The 20,106-nt window shown below is 38.4% G+C and overlaps 1 protein-coding gene across 5 annotated transcripts in view; it reads right to left on the minus strand.

Annotated features, from left to right (window-relative positions):
- The window catches only part of SEMA5A (semaphorin 5A), a 350,205-nt gene that overhangs the window by 181,278 nt on the left and 148,821 nt on the right, over positions 1-20,106 (minus strand). The window lies entirely within an intron of this gene.

A 20,106-nucleotide genomic window follows, 5' to 3' on the forward strand; every position in this document is an offset into this window, starting at 1 on the left:
TCTAGTTCTGAACCTTTCCATCACTCTATTTCAACTACTTCTCTTCAGCTTCCAGTAGTCTCCTCCCTACCCTGAATATCCTGTGAGCTGAGCATAAACTATGTCTGGATTTATGCTGAACTCCACAATTTTCAGAAAACTTCTTTTATGAATACAGCATGTAGGCCCAAGTGTTTGCCCATGACAAATGAGGTGGGAAAAAAAAAAAACCAAGCAAGAAACAAAAGCCACAGACAGAGTCCAGATTAAAAATAAAGGGGATGCTTATTGGAAAATATCTCTTATTAGTCTCCAGTCAGGCAGAGAATGATTTATCGTTTTCAAGGCTAAGCCCTGGATCAGGAACACCTCCTGACAATATTGAAGATCCTATAGTCTATAAACAGGCAGACAGACAAGTGGGCAACTACAGACTGCTCAGAGTCCCCAAGTACTATCAGGCAAGAAAGAAGACACATAGATTAAGAGATCACACAGTAATCCAAATAATCCACAACTGGAAATGAGGTGGAGAAATGAGAACAATGGAATAGTTACAGAGAAAGACTTGAGGTTACAATTCAAAATGATGCATGAATAAATGCCGCCTTTGGTCTTTTAGCCTTAACTCTGCCTTGTATTTTAGAAATAAGGTTAAACAAGCATTTTACTTTGGAGATGCTGTTTCTGAATATATACAGTCATGTTGTTAGTATTCCATTCACAATAAAGGTTTACATAATACCAAGCACAGGTGGGATTTCTCTTTGGTTCAAAGAGCAAACATGAGTGGTTGGTCGCTGTGATCCCGGTAAGACATGCTATACCTGTCACTGAGGGAAAGCCACAGGGAGAACCGAGAGACTCTGAAGGAGACTGAAAGAGATCTAAAGCACAATTTTGTCCTGTGGTTATAACACTGGTTGGAACAAGCTTACTGGTTTTATAACATAAGTCGGCCTTCCCCATGTTCTTCCTCTAACAATATTACCCCAAATCATATTATGTAGCATAGTTAATAATGTCAGTGTAAAATGAGACAATTAAAATTATATGAAATAGGATGAACAACTACTTGGTGAAATAAGTATCAAAGAAAACCGTACATGGCTTCAGCTCTGAATTTAAGTACCTCACTTGGAAAAACTATGTTTGATTAGTTTTTCCCACATGAATAGACATGAACATAAATTAAAAAGGCTATCTTCGTATTCTGCTCATCAGTAGCTCTGCACATCTGATACGGTGATGCATTATTGACATTCTCTGTCCAAGCCTCACATGAGTACTGTTTTTTACTGCAATAGTAAACTATCTTGAGCTTCCAGCTGAGATGCTCAAGAAACAGTCCCAATTTTGAAATACAGGCAAGTTATTCAGATTTACTTTAGTCACAAACTATGTAACATAGCATTTCAGCTTTGAATTTTTTATTTGCTTTGGCTTTTTTGATGGTGCCTTTTGGAATCAGGACACTTGCTTAAGCCAGGCTATTACGTGATTTCCATTTGAGATGTTACGATACTTAAAGCCAGGATGCAGATTTAGAGAGAGAAACATGCTGTTGTAATCAAGCCAGTGTTTCTCACAAGGGTCACACTGGACTGAGTTTATTATCAGACAGAAGTCTGCCAGGCAAGTCCTTGAAATAAAAGTAGTAGGGCTGAACTGAGGTTAGTGGCAGCCACAGCTCCACTTAGCTTCCTAGGCACAGGACAAAGACCCATGTAGCTTCAAGGTCTGCCAATAAAAATGACAGAGAGGCTTTCAAAAGATGAGCTGCAACCATTTTTTTAATCATAAAACTATTTTCTTAGGTGTCTGTCCAGCCTCTGTACCAGCCATTCAATATAAAATATTGAGGCATAGTGTAAATTCAAACAAAAGACAGCACCTTACCTTACAGTTAGTGTATGAAAATACAACTTGAACAACCTGAGAGACATTGATTAAACTTTGCAGCATGGGGAGCACATGGAAATCAATCCCAAAAATGGAGGAGAGTAGGTGGAAATTACATACTTATTTTGAAAATAAGTGTCCTGTCTGCATACAGTGACTTTCCTTATTCATTTTTCTTTAAAACTTTCAAAAACATGATTTGTGTTCTTGTTTCTTAGTTTTGTATTTATAAAACCCCTTACTATCAGTATGTCCTTTATTAGCGTAATGGGTGCATGGTATTTTGAAAATCTCCACATTCATGCAGCTCTGTAGCATACAATTCATGTGATGAGAAGTGACATCCATGGTACAGAAAACATTACTGACTTCAACAGTAAGATTTGGGACAGTCACATTACAGCCCTGTGTCAATATCAGCAATATTGACACAATATCATTTGCAATATCATTGCAAAACTGCCCAACATCAACTTACTAAGAGAGGCTTCTCCTTTACTGTGCCTAGGAGCTTTACTTGCAGTTGGTGTTGCTTTCTGATTATTTTTTTATTTCCTTATCCCTCTTCTACATCCTTGGGAAAGCAAGATACCTCAAAGTAATTAAATTCTGAAATTTCCAAGGGTAGTTTACCAACTTCAGTTTCATGGAAGACAAGGAGCAAACAGAGATTTATAAACTGGCAGAATAGATTTTAAACTAAAGTAACTCTGTTTGAAAGGAAATTAGCTATTTTAGTATGATTTTTTCAGTCCACCTGCATCCAGAGACACTGATTATACAAAACAGCAAAGGTAAAAATGCCTTCAAGGAGACAATGGTTTAAAAGGAAAAGTGATAGCAGAGGTTTTGAATCTTACGTGTAAAGAAAAGCAATGCTATTTATTTTCCCTCAAGCTCTAAACTGTCCAAGCTATTGGCCTTTTCAGGTTGTGCTGTAATTTCTAGCAGTGGCACTTGAAAAGAGCAGCTGAATGGCAGGGGAGTTCTACCATACTACTGCTTTTCAAGCTGATGCAGCCATCCCTACTAGTTGCAGCTCTCAAATTCAGATTATTTAAAAAAAAAAAAAAAAAAAGAATAAGTGTTCTTTAGAGGTTTTGAATTCTTCTGGTGGTTTTGCTTCATTGGTTTTCTTTAACAGCATGTACATTCATGACCATTGTATTTTTACCTATTACCCATAAATAAATCACAGCTCTCTTCCCTTTCTTTTTTCAATAAATAGAAACAAACAGACAAAAAGGATCGGTCAAAACAAATAACAGGTGGGGGTTATTTTGCTTTGGTTTGTTTTTAAGAGGATGAGTTCATGTCCAGTAATAAGCTGGTTATGAAGAGTTGGATCCCCTCTCCATTCCCAATTCTTTGTGGTTCCATGACCCCTTCCACACCCCCTGGCCACGTGAGGATCTGTCAGACTGACACTATCATCATTCTCATCACCCATGAGGAATTTTAATTATTTATTCCTTTTACAACATTTGGTGATCTTTTAAAGAAAATTATTAGACCTGAGGAAACTATGAGGCTCAGACGCTCAAAATTAGGAAACTACTGTTTGGATGGATGCCACCTCACCTTGCAGATAAGAGGGATGGAGATAAAGAAAAGCTACCTCAATGTATCACTTCTCTCTGCCAGTGTCCACAGAAAATATACCCCTGAGCAAAAAGACTCTGTATTCAAGCATTTAAATTGACTTCAAAATAAATACATCATGCTTCACAAATCCTACTGCATGTTAACAGAGAAGAACTGAGTACTCAACATTTTCAGTGCTACCTCTTCAGTGTTTAATGATGGATTTAGGGTTCTGTCTATGAATTTGGAAATGTCAAATGACAAGGCAAAGACATCCAACATAAGGATGTTCTTTGAATGTCCCTCTGGCAGCAGAGTAGCCAGACTTATTGATGTGGCAGACATAAAGCCTCTTTTGACATAAATGTGAATTTTGCCCAAGTCAGGATTACATGCTCAAACCTTCAGTGTATCATGAAAGGCTGAAGTTTGTGAAAAAGATCAGTATACTTTTATGTCCTCTAGTTAACCTTTCATATGTTGTAAATTATTTTAATGAACAGTGGAAAGAAGAGAAGGCAGTGGCATGTGGCAAGCTCCTACAAGGCTATCCAGCTGTTGAATAAAAAGTTTAACATTTGAGTACTTTCATCACTGTTCCTCTAATCTTTACCATCCACACTGTCAGGGTATTATAGTTTTCAAACAGGAGAAGAGAGAATTTGTCTCTGGACTTTAACTAACATTTAGGGAGCCATAAATTCCCCATTTACTGAACTTAAAAAGTTATATGGGACATAACATTTTGTGATTCAAACCATCAGAATTTAAACTTGAAACCAAGCTGTCTGAACACTTATCATAAAGACATTGTTATAAGAGGTGCAGCTGATAATGCAACTTGATGTACTCGTATGCCATCATTCCATAAAAATAAATTGTCTAGAACCAAAACAGAAGGATGTCATAAGCAACCTTGAAACAAGTGCCCCTCTACAGCTGTCCTGCACACATGGGAAGCTGAGCAAGTCAGAAGGACAGACACAGCAAACACAATATAATATAAATCTATGGATATCTCTGCAAAGTTTGCCAATAATAGTATACACTGTAGAACACTCCTTGTTTAAGATTTGGACTTAGTGCTCTAACTACAAAATCTTCTCACCAATGGTTTCAATTTCTCCATGCTATCAAAAACTGGAAAGATACAACTGTAATGCAAGAAGTGAAACACTTAGCTCAGGTATATGGAGACACTGGATATACTTATACCAATGAAAGAGGGTTTCTCAAATGGAATTTTTTTTTTAACATTAGAAATGTTGAATATTGAACAGAAATAATTAGTCTTGAACTATATAGAGAAGAATGCTCAAAATAGATAAATATTGCCTGTGTGGATTTTTTTTTTTGCTACTAAGTTCACATGTAAATCTGTGCTGAGATACCCTACAAGATTACTTTTATCATTTAATGTAGCTTTCTGTAAAAGCAGGGTTTAAATGTCAAGATTGTGTTTTGTTTTTAAATCGCTAGACATAATGAATTACTGAATTAGAATGTAAATCCAGGCACATGTGTTGCACAAAAGTTTTGTACTTTTCCCCTCTATATCTCTGTTTTCCCTATAAGCAGAAAGTAGACAAAGGTTCACAACTTTAATGCAGTTTGTGGTATTTAATGTTCCACCTTCTGGTTGGGGTCTGTGCCACTTATGTATGCTATAGTTTCACAATGCATTTACAGGAGGTACAGGCATATAAGGAGTTTACAATAAGACACATTTTTCCATGACATATGGATTTCTGACATCAACTTATCAGTACAATCATTGATTACGTCTCTTCTCCATCCTGATTGTACTTGCACTTTCCCCTACACAAATACTAAGGACACAACTTTGCTTGTTATTAAACACCACTAATAAGGATTTTTCAATGTGCATTTGAGTAAGTTCCATAAGCAGACCAAAATTTTATTTTCACAATTGGTTTTTAACATAATTAAGTCAGTAAAAAGCTGTAGTCCTGCTCACATTTGATGTTGTTCTTTCATAGTAGTTTCAGGTCATCTACTTTTAATGCAACCTGTCTGCTCTCCTCTTCCTTAATGTTTATTAACACTTTCTTCTTTTGTGTGTAAAACACCCTTGCTGCTATGCTCTGGTGCATCTTATGACATCTGTTCATAAGAATGTGACACTAGGTCTCTTCAAGAAGCACTATCACAGAGTCCTGTCAACAACCAGTATGGAAATACACACATAAGCTTTTTCTCAGTATTGTATTTTCCTTTGTCTATTTAAGAGTTAACCTTCTGAGATCTCTTGTTTATCTCCTAAGCCCAGAATCCATGTCCTCTCTGCTTTCTTGAAGTCCTGACTATGGTCTCAGAGTTTAAAATGGCAAGACGAGAGCTGGATGACTAACTCAGCCTTACAAGAATATGCAGAAGCCAAGAATCATTCTGGAGAGAACTTCAGCAGAAGAGACTATAGTGCATTTTATTTTTTAGTAATAGAAATTATAATTATTATACTAAGCTTACGGAGTCAAGAAAACAGTACTGTTAAAATTCCTTGTATAAGACTACACCAAAATTGACCATAATATCAAAAAGGCCTGTACTAGCAAAAGTGATAAGCATTCCAGAAATGGCATTAGAGGTCTTATAGTTCCTATCTGGAAAAAGTAATAATTTACAATAAACATAGAATTTGTACACACAGTAAACATATAGGCTTGCCAATGACTTCTGTGTGAAAGATGCTCTCCTATGAATGATGTTATATGCCTTCTCTTCTGAAAGGTAATAGCTATCCATGAGGACAGCTGAAAAGCTTCCGTTTATATAAGTATTGATCCTTAAGTCCTGTAAAATAATGCTAAAAGCCTCTTGAAAGAAGTAAAAGTGCTGAAAAATTCTTTTAGTTATTAGGTAGATACTAAAACATGTCAAGACAAAACTAGCTATGCCTATTAAAAGCAGCAACTTCCCCCCAGCATTAATCTGTTCATAAATCAATTGCTCATGTGTATTCAGATCACCATCTGCTCTCCAAAATGAATGTTTTCACTCTTTTTACACCAAGACACTCCTGCAGAGCTGACATCACCATGAAAGAGCAACATCAGCTCTGCTTATTCATCAGATTTCCAATCAGTCAGCTCATTTCTCTAAGCCATTTGCAGGATTCCCGGAGTATTAACCAAGTACACAATTCAACCCGATAGACTGTTGGCACTAGCAATAAGGCGTGGAAAGGGAAGAGAAGAATATACCCTAGATGGAGTCTGTAAGGGTGGCATTTTTGTTTGCTTTCCTTTACAAGAACTTTGCAGAGTAGTTGCACTGCATGACGCATACATGGGAGACAAACAGGTGTGCGTTGCCACTGAGTCATATTTTGAAGGAGAAGCTTACTTTTGCAGTCCAATTGTCCTGGCAGCAATGACAGCTGCAACAGCAGCAGAACTTAAATGAGAAACCAAACATGCCCCCTCTACTTTCCAGTGTCCTGAAAAATTCAACATTCTTCATGGTCTTAGGCACCTCACAGAGGTCTCTGCTAATCAAGCAGATGACAAATACAAAACCCCTCAATCCACATCTCTAAAACTTGCTGTAGGAACCCGTAACAGTCCATTTCCTTTCAAAACATCAAAAAGTAGGTTTAGATACTCCCTTTTTTGCTGTGACTTATACTAAAGATGGTCTGACTGCTCTGAAGTCTGTTGCAATTTCTCCTTTTTCCTCCCCTTCCAAAAACTAAACAGGAGAGAAAACAATTTCCAGTAGGAAAAGGGACTCAACCAATATTCCCATGGCTATCATAACAGTGCATTAATATTAGAATCGGTAATTACAGTATTTATAAACATCCATACAGTAATTACACATCTGTTCAACAGGCATTTCAAAGCGATATCTATACCACAGACAGGTGAGATAAAGGATTTTTCAACATGCTTCAATTAACACAAACATCTGCTACTCCAGTCCCACAGTATTACAAGTCTGGTGTGCAGTCTGTGTAGAAACCATGCTTCTACAGCTAGTGCCACCTTCAATCCACACACTAGCCAGATGAATACACCTCCAGTACGCCACATATCTGCACAACCATTACAGTGCTTCTAGTAAGGTCTACACTGTACTGTGAGGGCAGCACAGCAGCGTTATCCAAATCCATCCATCCGTTCATCTATCAATTATTCAAAACAGACATAAACTAAATGAGAGACCTGAAGAGTTACAAAACTTCAGTTATGTCATATGAATTAGTCATGTGATTTAGTGTTAGGTAGTCCTGCAGAACTTCATGATCCTTATGGGCCCCTTCCAACCTGAGATGGCCTATGGTTCTACAAATATCAGCATAACAAACATAAGCCAGCACTAACAGCACCAGCCTGTGCCCCCAGAAACACACCACAGGCACAGCTGAGAAGTCCTTCAGGCTTCCCCTCTCTTAAAGCCATAATATTAGACCACACACACCAAATCTGGCTAGGACTTTTCTAACAATAGTAACAAAGATGCCTGTGGAAAGCGTTGATTTGACATTTGATAAAAAGACTAGATCAAACATGGGCCCTCTCCAGAAGGAAACTGAATAATACCTGCTTACCTGGGACATGGAGGAGGCTGAGGTACCTAATGACTTTTTTGTCTCAGTCTTCATCAGCAAGTGCTCCAGCCACACGGCCCAAGTCACAGAACGTAAAGGCAGGGACTCATAGAATGAAGAAACACCCACTGTAGAAGATCAGGTTTGAGACCATCTAAGGAACCTGAAGGTACACAAGTCCATGGGGCCTATAGAGACGCATCTGTGGGTCATGAGGGAACTGATGGATGAACTGGCTAAGCCACTGTCCATCACATTTGAGAAGTTGTGGAAGTCCAGTGAAGTTGTCACTGACTGAAAAAGGGGAAACATAACCCCCATTTTTAAAAAGAGGAAGAAAGGAAGACCCAGGGGACTACAGGCCAGTCTCACCTCTGTGCCCAGCATGATCATAGAGCAGATTCTCCTGGAAACTATGCTAAGGCACCTTGAAAATAGGTGATTAGTGACAGAAAAAAGGTGATTAGTGACAGCCAACATGGCTTCGCTAAGGGAAAACAATGCCTGACAAATTTGGTGGCCTTCTATGACAGGGTTACAGTGTTAGTGGGTAAGGGAAGAGCAACTGATATCATCTGCCTACACTTAAGCAAAGCATTTGATATTGTCCTGCATGACATCCATGTCTCTAAACTGGAAAGACGTGGATTTGACAGGGGGACCACTCAGTGGATAAGGAATCAAAGGTCGTAAACAAAGAATTGGGATCAATGGCTCAGTGCTGAAGTAGAGAATAGTGACAAGTGGAGTTCCTCAGGTGTCAGTATTGGGACCAGCACTGTTCAATATCTTTGTCGGCAACATGGACACTGGAATTGAATGCACCCTCATCAAGTTTGCCTATGATACCAAGCTGTGTGGTGCAGTTGACAAGCTGAAGGGAAGGGATGCTACACAGAGGGACCTTGACAGGCTTGAGAGGTGGACCCATGCAAACCCCATGAGGTTCAGCAAGGCCAGGTGCAACATCCTGCATGTGAGTTGGGGCAGTCCCAAGCACCAATACAGGCTGGGCAGAGAATGGACTGAGACCAGCTCTGCTGAGTAGGGCTTGGGGGTGTTGGTGGACAAGAAACTCAGCATGGCCCAGCAATGTGCGCTTGCAGCCCAGAAAGCCAACCAAATCCTGGGCTGCATCAAAAGGAGCATGATGGGCAGGTCTCACAAGGGTGGACCTCTACTCCGCTCTTGTGAGACCCCACCTGGAATATTGCATTTGGCTCTGAAGCCTCCAACATAAGAAGGGCATGGACCTGTTGGAGCAAGTCTAGAGAAGGGCCACCAGCTAGAGAGGGCTGGAGCAACTCGCCATTGAAGACAGGCTGAGAGAGCTGGGGTTGTTCAGCCTGGAGAAAAGAAGGTTCTAGGGAGATGTTATAGCAGCCTTCCAGTACCTAACAGGAGCCTACAAGAAAGATGAAGGGGGACTTTCTACAAGGGCATGTAGTGACAGGACAAGGGACAATGGCTTTAAACTGAAAAAGGACAGATTTAGATTAGATGTTAGGAAGAAATTCTTTACTGTGAGGTTGGCAAGACACAGGAACAGGTCGGCCAGAGAAGCTGTGGATGCCCCATCCCTGGAAGTGTTCAAGGCCAGATTGGATGGAGCTTTGAGTGACCTGGTCTAGTGGAAGGTGTCCCTGCCCATGGCAGGGGGTTTGGAACTAGATTATCTTTAAGACCGCTTCCAACCCAAACCATTCTATAATTTTATGAGGACATCAATGAAAATAAAAAATCCACCCATCACCACGTTTTCCAAAACCTTTTCCAAGTTTCACTACAACTTTACTGGAAAAGCTTCTTGGAACTTGAATTAAATATCTGCAAAATGAGAAAAACTAAAGAGTCTTCTGAATCCTACCGTTTTGGAAACTCAATTAAGCTACAGAAGAGACAGGTCCAAATCCATGCTGTGAAACAGATGACAAATAAAGACATGAGCCAGTCTTTTACACTCAAAGGCAGTATGCTAGCTGTTAAACTATTAACTCTATTTCACTTTCCAGCTCTCACTTGCCTCTTTGAGATGTTCCACTTCACAGAAAGAATCAAAAATGTTTATCTGGGATATGACAAAGTACCCCTGAATGAGACAGAAAAGTAGTTAAGCTCTTCTAGTATTCTAGTCCATTGTATCTTTTCACAGATCATCTCTATGCTGTTTTATCTAAAAGTCATGGGCATTTCTGGGAATGAGACTGTTTGATACAGCGCAGTCTTTCAATTAATTTATCTTCGTTTTATTTTAATTACATTTTGCTTAAGTGTTGTGATGGCCCCAGAATAGGCTCCAGTTTAGATGGACTTAACACTTCGAAAAACAGGGTTTGACACATCTACTACATCCTGCACTGCAGAAGAAGAGCAGGTAAGCTTATCAGCTGTACTAGGTCCATTATACATGACAAAATCAACACTGGTTTTCATACAGGAGGAGCAATTTAGGAATCACTTGATTCAGATGCTCTGTGTTTCAGCTTTCTCTTTCCTACTTTTGATATTACAGATATTTTTATTTAAGTGTTCCATTTCACTATCTGCAAGAGTCTTGTATCATTTGAGAGGCCAGCTACAGGTAACAGTGATTATGTTGGGCTGTGTGATCCCAGATGCAAGGTACAAAATGCTACCCTGACTGCAGATTTAGAAGTTGCAAATAACTTCAGACTGTCCCTGGGCTTTGCTTCAGCTCTCAGCAGATGATGTTTCAGCCAGAAAACTTGAATGACTGCACTCAGGATCTGCACAGCCATTTGCATCTGGAGGGTCTCAACCACCTGCTCTGTAAGAATTTTGGCTCAAAATTATGCATATCAGACCGGTAAACACAGAGTTAGCCTTTCTCCTTCAGTCTGCTCATTGTACATTTACCTCCAGCCTGCGCCAGCACCCTGAGTCTTCTCTGCTATGGTGATCAGGTGGATTTTGTCTCTCATGTTTTTTTCACATTGGCTGTGTTCCAGAGATACTCTAGTTTTGTGACCATTTTGTGGCCATTTTTAAAGGGTTGCTTTTCCTGCAATGTATTCAGGCAGACCAGATGTTCTTCTTGAAGAAACTACTGGTTTTAATCCTTTTTCTTCTCAGATTTTATCTTCCAGAACTCCATTTTCTGGGCTACACTGACTAAAGCTCTTTCATCTATTTGACTCTGAATCTGGTTTATGTAGCATCAATCTGTGCATTTTTTTTTGGAAAATGTTACCTCCAGCTTTCTGGTACTTTTCCTTCAGCTGGCTATTTAGAAGCAGCAGGAAATTTATGCATGGCTGGTTCTCCCAGCAAAGACTCCAAGAACCTTTCTGTTAGGTTCTGTAGCGCATATATATATATATGCTGTTCTGGAATAGTCTGGTAAATACTACTACTTCTTCACAGATAAACCCAAATAATGTATTTTTACTTTCTTCTTGCAGTAAACAATGAACTCTCCCTTCTGTGATCTCCCTGACTCCATCTGCAAGGTCCGTTTGCCCTAGCATGACTGTGTTCTCAGGCTAAAAGATGCATTTTCTTTCCTGATACACAGGGGTGGTTAGCAGAGACAGGCCTGCCATGCACTGTCCGTGAGTTTTGTATATTGCATCAACTCTAAAATACATGTATAGTGCAGCAGTCTGATCAGATTCATTCATTATGTAATTAACTTTTCCCTCTGTTCAATCCTGTCTAGTTATTCTCTGCAGCTTGCAAGTCCCATTGAGAATGTGCCTTCTAGAAACTTTTCATCACACTACCCTTTATTTGATCACAGATGTTGATGACGGTTTGGCAAATTTGGTGATGAAAACACAAATATTTGTTCAACACTTGCCTGGGTAGATTCATCACTCTTTATTCCCTCATGTTAATGTGCACCTACATTAAAATGCAATTGTGCAATGAATAACTTAATATGTTTTATATGTGATTTTATAGAAATGAGAATGGCTTGACTTTTTTTTACTCTTCAATTAAAAATGAAAGCAGTTCTTCCGTTTGTCATAGCTGGGTGTAGAGCAGAAAAATAAATGCAATTACAAATTTTAGTGAAATAATATTCTTGGTTTACATAGCAAGTCTGCTTTTCTAGATTATTTGGACAGATTTTTTAATGTATCAGTTCCCACGTTTCAGCTTTCCTTCTCAGCCTCCTTTACTGGACAGCTGGAGTATTAAAAGAGTGTATAATAGGAATATAACATAAAGAGAAACATAACAGTAATTGGTTCTTATCTGATTAATTCCTTGTAAAATAATGTTCTTTTTGCTCTTCCCATCCCTCACCAGATTCAACTACACACGTGCCTTGGATTTCCTCATCCCACCCTGGCCTGCCTGGACAGTGTCTCTGTATTCCTCCTGGGACACCTACCCTGCTTCCAACACTTCCTTTTTACGCTTAGGTTTAGTTGGGAGATCCTTATGCATCCATGCAGGTATCCTGATGCTTTTGCTACATTTCCTGTTTGCCATTATGGACTGTATTATGTAAAAAACACATCGGCTTATGGAGGATTTTGTCTGCATACACATTAGCATGTGAAATTCTCCATTCAGCTTTTATATGCCAATGTTACAGAGGATTTTCTTGACTACAACTCATTCAGCTTTATTTTCTCATACTGAGCAGCACAATATTCTACAAGTGGCAATTATGACAGCCATGTGAAAAGACAGTGGAATCACATCTAGAGCAGTCTTCGTAAATATATGATGACAAATTCTTGATCTTCTGTGAATTTACAGCATTTTTGTTTCTTCAGACTTATCCTGACACAAAAGCTTCATTAACAAATCCTCACTTAAAGTAAGAAAAAATGCCACTGTGAGAGATTTTGTATGTGTTTGACAGTATAAAACCTGATTCAGTTATTTTTTCCTTCTCTTTTTTCGTTAATTTCCCAGGTATTCAGACAAAACTATGCAAAATTCTACTGGAGTAACAAAAATAACTCTGCATCTAGGAGTCAGAAAGTGTTCCAGTGAGGAAGCTTTCATGTCCTCAATGGAAATTAAAATGTGTGCAAAAGTCTGAGCATTCATGCAGATGAGCTTCTGCAGTTCCACTTCACACAGTCTCTCCTCTCACTAGATCCTGTTTTAATCTCATAGTAACAGAGCAGGGAAAAAAGTAAGGAACACTTTGATCTTTCATCATTTCAGCTGCCCAAGATGAACATGAGGAGGCACAGAACGATTGCCCAGAACTGTCAAAATATCTAGGCAAAGACTCAGACCTTATGGGCCTAAGGCTATAACCCATACAAGCAGGATTTCCACTGACAGATAACCTAAAAGCAATGGCATGTTCAAACACTGGGCAGCTACTGCATTTTCCACAAAATGTGGCTTCAGAATGAATGCATTTTGTTGTTCATATTTAAATGTAATTAACAGAAACCAATGTGAAGTGCAAGCACCAGAGAGAGCACTTAATTCAAAATGTTCAATTTAAAAGCTCTGAAAGTCATAAAAATATAACAGCATAAATTTGTATTTTTTCATTGCAGTAGAAAAGAGTGATTCAACTTCCCACCCCCCACCCCATGTGAAATATTTTCTAACAAGTCAATTTATCTCCAAGGCGATTTTTAAATTCTGAAAAATCATGGTCATCTTCGGTTTCATTTAGAGACTAAAGCATTAAATAATTTAATCACATATCATATAAAAATGGTCAATGCTACAATGGAGTTGTTTTTTAACTAATAATTAACAGAACTTTGTTTTACTTCTGTCCCAGTAACTGATTATTCCTAGAACTGATTTCATAATGTTGTTTTATCTTGGGTAGCCACATAAATACAGAATTCTGAGACTTTCTCATTTGCCTTTTAATAATTTTATTTGACTTTTAATAAACTTAACTGAATCAGTCAACTTAAAACCTAAACTAAAACATAAACAGTTTTGGGGATGACTATTTCTGATTAATACAATGGTATTTTTACCCTGGGGAAAAAGACTAATCAGTTTTCAGCAAGGAAGTTATTTTCAAAACTGAATATATACACAATTGCAGGTATAAATATTAACCTCTAACCAAGCTCTTTTTGTATTAATTTGTTTTGTTTGTACTATATTGTTGTCATTACTTACATTAAGCTAAACTACCGTGAATATCTCAACATATATAAACAGGCCAAGTACAGACCCTGCAGTTTCTGATTTCCCATAACTTTGTAATGACAGGTTCTTTTTCTTTTGCTGTTTTGTTCATTTCTTTAGAAAAATCAGTGTACAAACCACCACCACACCATGGAATTATTTTACAGATTTGGTGTAGAAAATAAATAGATTTCCAGGCACTATAGCAAATATGAAATACAGAAGTACTGACCAGAGAAGCTAGTATTAAAATCAGGAAGCCTGCTGCACATGGGTGATGTAGAAAAAAAAATCCCTATTGTCAAATTCCATACAGATGCTTAACTCAAAAGAAAGGGTGGCATTTATGCTTCCCTGTGCTCTCAGCATTCCTCAGTGGCATTAGATAGCTCAGAATTCAGATGTCAGTGGATTCTGTGCTTGGGTATATAGCTAGCCCCATACACTGAACAGAGTGTTTAAGCACCTAATTTTGGAATCCAAGTCTTATTCTGAGGGCAGACATTTAAAAACTCTGTGATGGGGCAGGCACATCTAGACCCCACAGACCAAGTGTAATTCCCAAGTGCTCAGTATATTGCCTTGCCCTCTAAAGGCCATAATCCTACGCATAAAGCAATTAAGAGACATAACACAGCTGTTTATGATATTGCTACATTACTTAAATGATGTTTTCAGCTTGTCTGTCTTCAAATAAATCCAAAATAACAGCTGAATCAAAAAAAAAAGTATATAGAAATCACATATGTCTAACACCAGACATTTCAAAGCACATTAGTCTTCAGTTTTAATAAATAAATTGATTTCCATATTTTGACATGATTTATCACTCCCAGACTTAAGAACAGAAGCATCATATTGTGGTACCATCTGGGATGGGTAAAACAATACATGCCAAAAGAGACAAGAACATCTACTAAAAACAGGGGAGGGAAAAGGCAGTAGAAAAATACAGATAGGCAAAATGTGTCCCAAGAGATTGGATAAGCCTATCAGAATAAAACTAGAAACAACTTAAGTTCTCTATTCTACGTTCAGAACAGGACTAGCAGACTAGACTCTAAGCAGTGTCTCTTTGAAACATCTAGGAGCAACAATATACATCTTACATTGGTCTCAGTCACGTTTACAGGGCGAGCAGGTGGCACAGACCCTCCCTTTGAGCCCAGAACAACTTAGGAGAGCAGGACCCTCCCCCTCCTATGCACTCCGGCATGGGCTCCTTGCCCACCAGTATTCCTGTTTGCAGGTTCCTCAGATCTTTCCTTTTCTTTAGTTTACAGCAAGAAGTGTCCATGTTTTTCACCCTCAGTATGGCTGGTTTGTTTCCTTCAATATTTCAGATTCTTGCTTTTCCTTAATTGCAGTAACAAAAAACTAGTCTCCTGACCTTGAAAAAAATTTCATCTCTTCTCTAGGGATAAAGGCAGCAGAACTGATTGGCTTATGGAAACAACCAGTTCTTACCATAGTTCAGCAGCTGGGTACGTCCTTTAACAGCACTATGTCAAAGGCTTCTCAGAGCTCATTGTCAAGATGTGTATCTCAAATTTTTCTGTCTAGTGGTGAGGGGACAAGAGGCTGCTCCACCATTTTCTCTTATTCTCAGTTTAAATGTTGATTTTTTATTATTATTATTTTTAATTTCATGAGCCAACAACCAATAGCAGGCAATGCTACAACCACACAGTGCCCTTATGCCAGATACTGATGACCACTAACAAACAGGTGTTACTTGAACTCACCTCCTGTATGTAGAATTACCCAAAAGCATCCACGTTCACTAGCCTAGAAGAACTGCTGCATAGATCTCTGCAGTACTGGAAAACAAATCTTCTCTGTGACTGAGAAGATGTATCTTTAAGCCTACTCTTTGAACATGCATGGCATACAAACTCTGGTTGAACTCAAATTAGTTGTTACAGGCCAGAACAGACAATTAAGTTCCGTATCAGTGCCTGTAAGCAAAAATTGATAATCATGTTTGCAGATACTGTATTACAGATATAAACTCTTTCAAAGCATACTGCATATTCCACCTCTTTTCTAAATTGCTCAGCACTGCAGCATCTAGGGGCCAAAGAGCTGAAACTCTGCATCTGCAACTGCTTCTGGCAGACCCCCTACCTGGGCAAGACAATACAAGAATGAAGACAAGCTGTTTTTACTCTCTATTTTCTGCTTTCATTTTCTGCACAGTCTAATATTCCTGAACTTTTTAAGTATAGAGGCTACACAGAAAGAGACTGATTCTCAAAGGACAGCCCCTATCCCTCCACAAGTATTGGCCTGTTGTTGCAGAATACTGCTTCAGTCCAGATTTAGCTGAAGTATACCATGGTCCTATACAATCCAGATATTTGGAAAGCAGCAGCCCGATTTCTTTTAAAACAGATATTACTTGGTGACTACTCTTGCGCAGCTGTATCAGTATACTCGTGCTTGTGAAAATGTAAACATGAGTGCCACCTTCTTAGGAAAAGATGTTTCCACAATTACTTTTAGCGCATGTAATGCAGTCTGGTTGACCACCAATCGTACCAGGAAGATTTATCAGACAGGGCTAAATTATACCACTATAAAATCCACATCAGCTCTTTCATTAATATCTACTGTAAAATGCACACACATGCCTTTTGATATCAGCTCTATTTCTCATGAGAACAAATGCACTCATATTACACATTCCGGTGATCCAGGCTTCCCCTTTATCTTAGAAACAAAACACAAATGTTGAACATCTAAAGAAAAAAGGAGCTTTACTCCAGTGGAAGTAAAAAATTTTAGTACCTATTTTTCTTCTTTACTGTGAAACCAGAACAGAAAATTACTACAAACATACAAGAAATGCCACCCAGCAAGCAGAGGTAAGAAAGAAAAAATAGAAATAAAAACCCTAAGCTTCTCTAGCTCAATGGATGTGTTCAGACTCATTTCTCTAGAAACGCACTTGCACTTGTATTTCAGTACTGGCACAAAACAATGACAGATACAGCAAATAAATGAAAAATGACAATGTCTCTGGCTGGCATTCTTTTTCTTCTCTTTTCCTCCATCTCCCAAAATACTAACACATACTGATAAGCAAAAGCAGCAGCACAGTCCTGCCAATCTGCCAATACTCTATTGATTCACTTTGACTCTTTCTGAATTTAAGTGACAAATTTCAGCTGTAATGAAGAGTAGGCAATTATAAATTCTGGAGACTAAAACCTTCCATCTAGGTAGAAGCCAAGTGTAAATGAATAACAAGCAAAGATGAGCATAAGAGGCATTACAAATCCAATTGACCACTTCACATGCCCTCCACATAGCTTTGTAATGGGATCTGCATATCAGCTCAAGAACATCACACACAAAAAATCTTTAAACTAATAGATAGTACATATAACTACACCTATGTGGGTGAAAAATCCCAGGCATGGAAACAATACTCAGAATGAAGAGTGAATCAGCATTTGGCCAAATACAACCAAAGAGGGTTTCAGAATAATAGTGATCTTCTGCGTTAGTATATAGGCAAATCTATGAACACCAGCTGTTTCAGTAGCATTTTTTTTTTTCCAACAGAAACAGAGCACTGTCTGCTGGTAATTGATTTCCCCACAAATACATTATAGAGTGACAGTCAGAACCGGTGTGATCTAACACGGTTTATCTAGCTTGAGGAAGCCCCTTTCAACCTGTATGTAACAGCAGTCATTTGGGAAAAGATTAGGCATAGTCATATGTGAAATTACACACTGCTAGCCAAATTCATTCTTTTCTGGGTTCAATCAAGTTATAAGTTTGGTCAGAAACCACTGTACTGTCAGCAGAAAACAACATAAAGAAAACACTAATGTTATCACAGAAAAAGTATTGGAATGGACTTAAAGCAGCCACCAAGTCCATCTCTACCTGCCACAAAGGACTAGCTCTGGATTCACTAATACTTCTGAACTCCTTAAATTCCCTGTCATCTAATCTAATTATTTGTGGACTTGCTGTATAATGAAATCCAACAGTCTGCTATCTGAAAGGTATTAACTGGAGGAAGAGGTACTATATAGAAGTGGCACTGTGATATACAAATGTACCCTTTGTCTTTTCCTTATTTTTTAAACTCTGTTCTCAGCACCCCCTTATAAAAAAAGGTAACAGTTCAAATGCCTCTTAAAGTTTTGCTCATCTCTGGCAGCCAAGCAGAAGTTTGCACCTGCTCTGTCACCTTTTGGTCACTGCAATTTGCTCACCTCAGTCATCTTTGGAAAAGTGTTATGAGCACTATTCGCTTCCTCTGCTTCCAAGATTTTGAGGAACTTGGAAGAGCATTGAAAGTAACACTAAATTATCCACTCTGCTTACCCATTTTTCATTCACACATACCAGACACAGATGGGAAGGACTCAAGCAAAAATAATGTTTTGGCGGCTGATGCTCCCTTCACATAAATGTGGGGGGGGGGGGGGGGGGGGGGGGGGGCGGGATCTGTAACAGGGAGGAATACTCTCTCTTCCCCTCAACCTTAAGTAAATACCACACACAGGAGAACCCAGCAGAGGGCTTTTTCCATTCATTTTGTTTGGGTTCCCCCCCACACACACACACTTAGGGACCTGAATTAAATATTAAATACCAGTCTGCTTTGCTGACCTACAGCTGTCACATGTTAAGGACATCCTTAGGTTAGTTCCCCTATGCCTTCATGTATGAAATCTGAGGAAGTTTTTCTTGCATCTCCTTTTCGGCACAGGTAGATTCACTCCAGAATAAAATTATGATTCATTAGGTTTCTTTCATGTATGTCACAAACCAGACCTCTATTACACAACTAGTGGCTGTAAATAACATACAACACAAAAAATAAATGGACTGAAATACAGTGAATGAAACTTTTAGAAAAAGCTGCCTTTTAAGGGTTTCTATTTATTTAGCAACTCAACAAATCAAGGTGATTAAAAGATTAAAGCTTAGCTTCCTTATCTTAATCTCTTAAGTTGTTGATTACAGCTGAAAGTTTTTAACATCGGCATACATTAAAGATTTGATTCTATGTGATACCTTCTTACAAGCTCTCAAAGGGAACCCTAGGGCATTGTCTCAAGGATGAACTGTAAAGACAGTCTGAGAGATATGTGCCTCTATTAGAACACCATTTTCTCTAGACTGGGCCACATACCACCTTAGCCAACAAAACAAAATAAGGTTATGAACCCCTCTCACAAAAGATCTCAGTTTATAACAATAACAAGCAATTGTTAATTTCAAAATGGGATTACAACCCTGGTAAATACTTGATTCCTTTAAAAAAGTCATAATCAAGTGTTGTTAAAAATTATGTTCTGTATTGCAATTAAAGTAAAAACTTATAAAAGTGTTTCAGGTTATACATATGAATTTATTTGTAAAAAAAAAAAAAACTCTCAAGCATGAAGTCAGATTCCCTCTTCGTTTAACCTGGACAAACACAAAGTACATATTCAAATTATACTACAATTTACTTAACTAATTATTTAGCCTACCATCTAACAGGTATTTAAGACACTCTTTGACACATGTAAACACCAGCAAGTCGTCCCTTTGGTAAAACTCACTCTCCAAAGTATCTCCTTTTCCTGACAATTCATAGATCCAATCTTGCCTTGACTGCTTCATTAACTGGTGTATACACACACACACATATATATATAGAAAAACCCAAACCCTCAAGATTCCAAAATTTAAAGTTGAATAAAACACAAGAAAAAGAACCTCCAACCTTCTTAGCCTGCACAAAGAATTTAATTTGAAACTTGCAGTAAGCTAGAGGCTAAAGTTGCCTTTAAAAATGAACTTTGAGGTATGTGTGCTTCTAACCAAAAGATGTGCAGACTCAGCCTGAGAATAAAATCTCAGGAAAATTATGTAACTACAGGAGCAGGTGGAATAGGCTCATATTCAACCTTCTGGGTATCTCAAACTGAGAATATGCTGGATGGAAGGTTCAGATG

Source organism: Falco biarmicus, chromosome 3 (genome assembly GCF_023638135.1).
Source record: "Falco biarmicus isolate bFalBia1 chromosome 3, bFalBia1.pri, whole genome shotgun sequence".
Classification (NCBI taxonomy): Eukaryota; Metazoa; Chordata; class Aves; order Falconiformes; family Falconidae; genus Falco; species Falco biarmicus.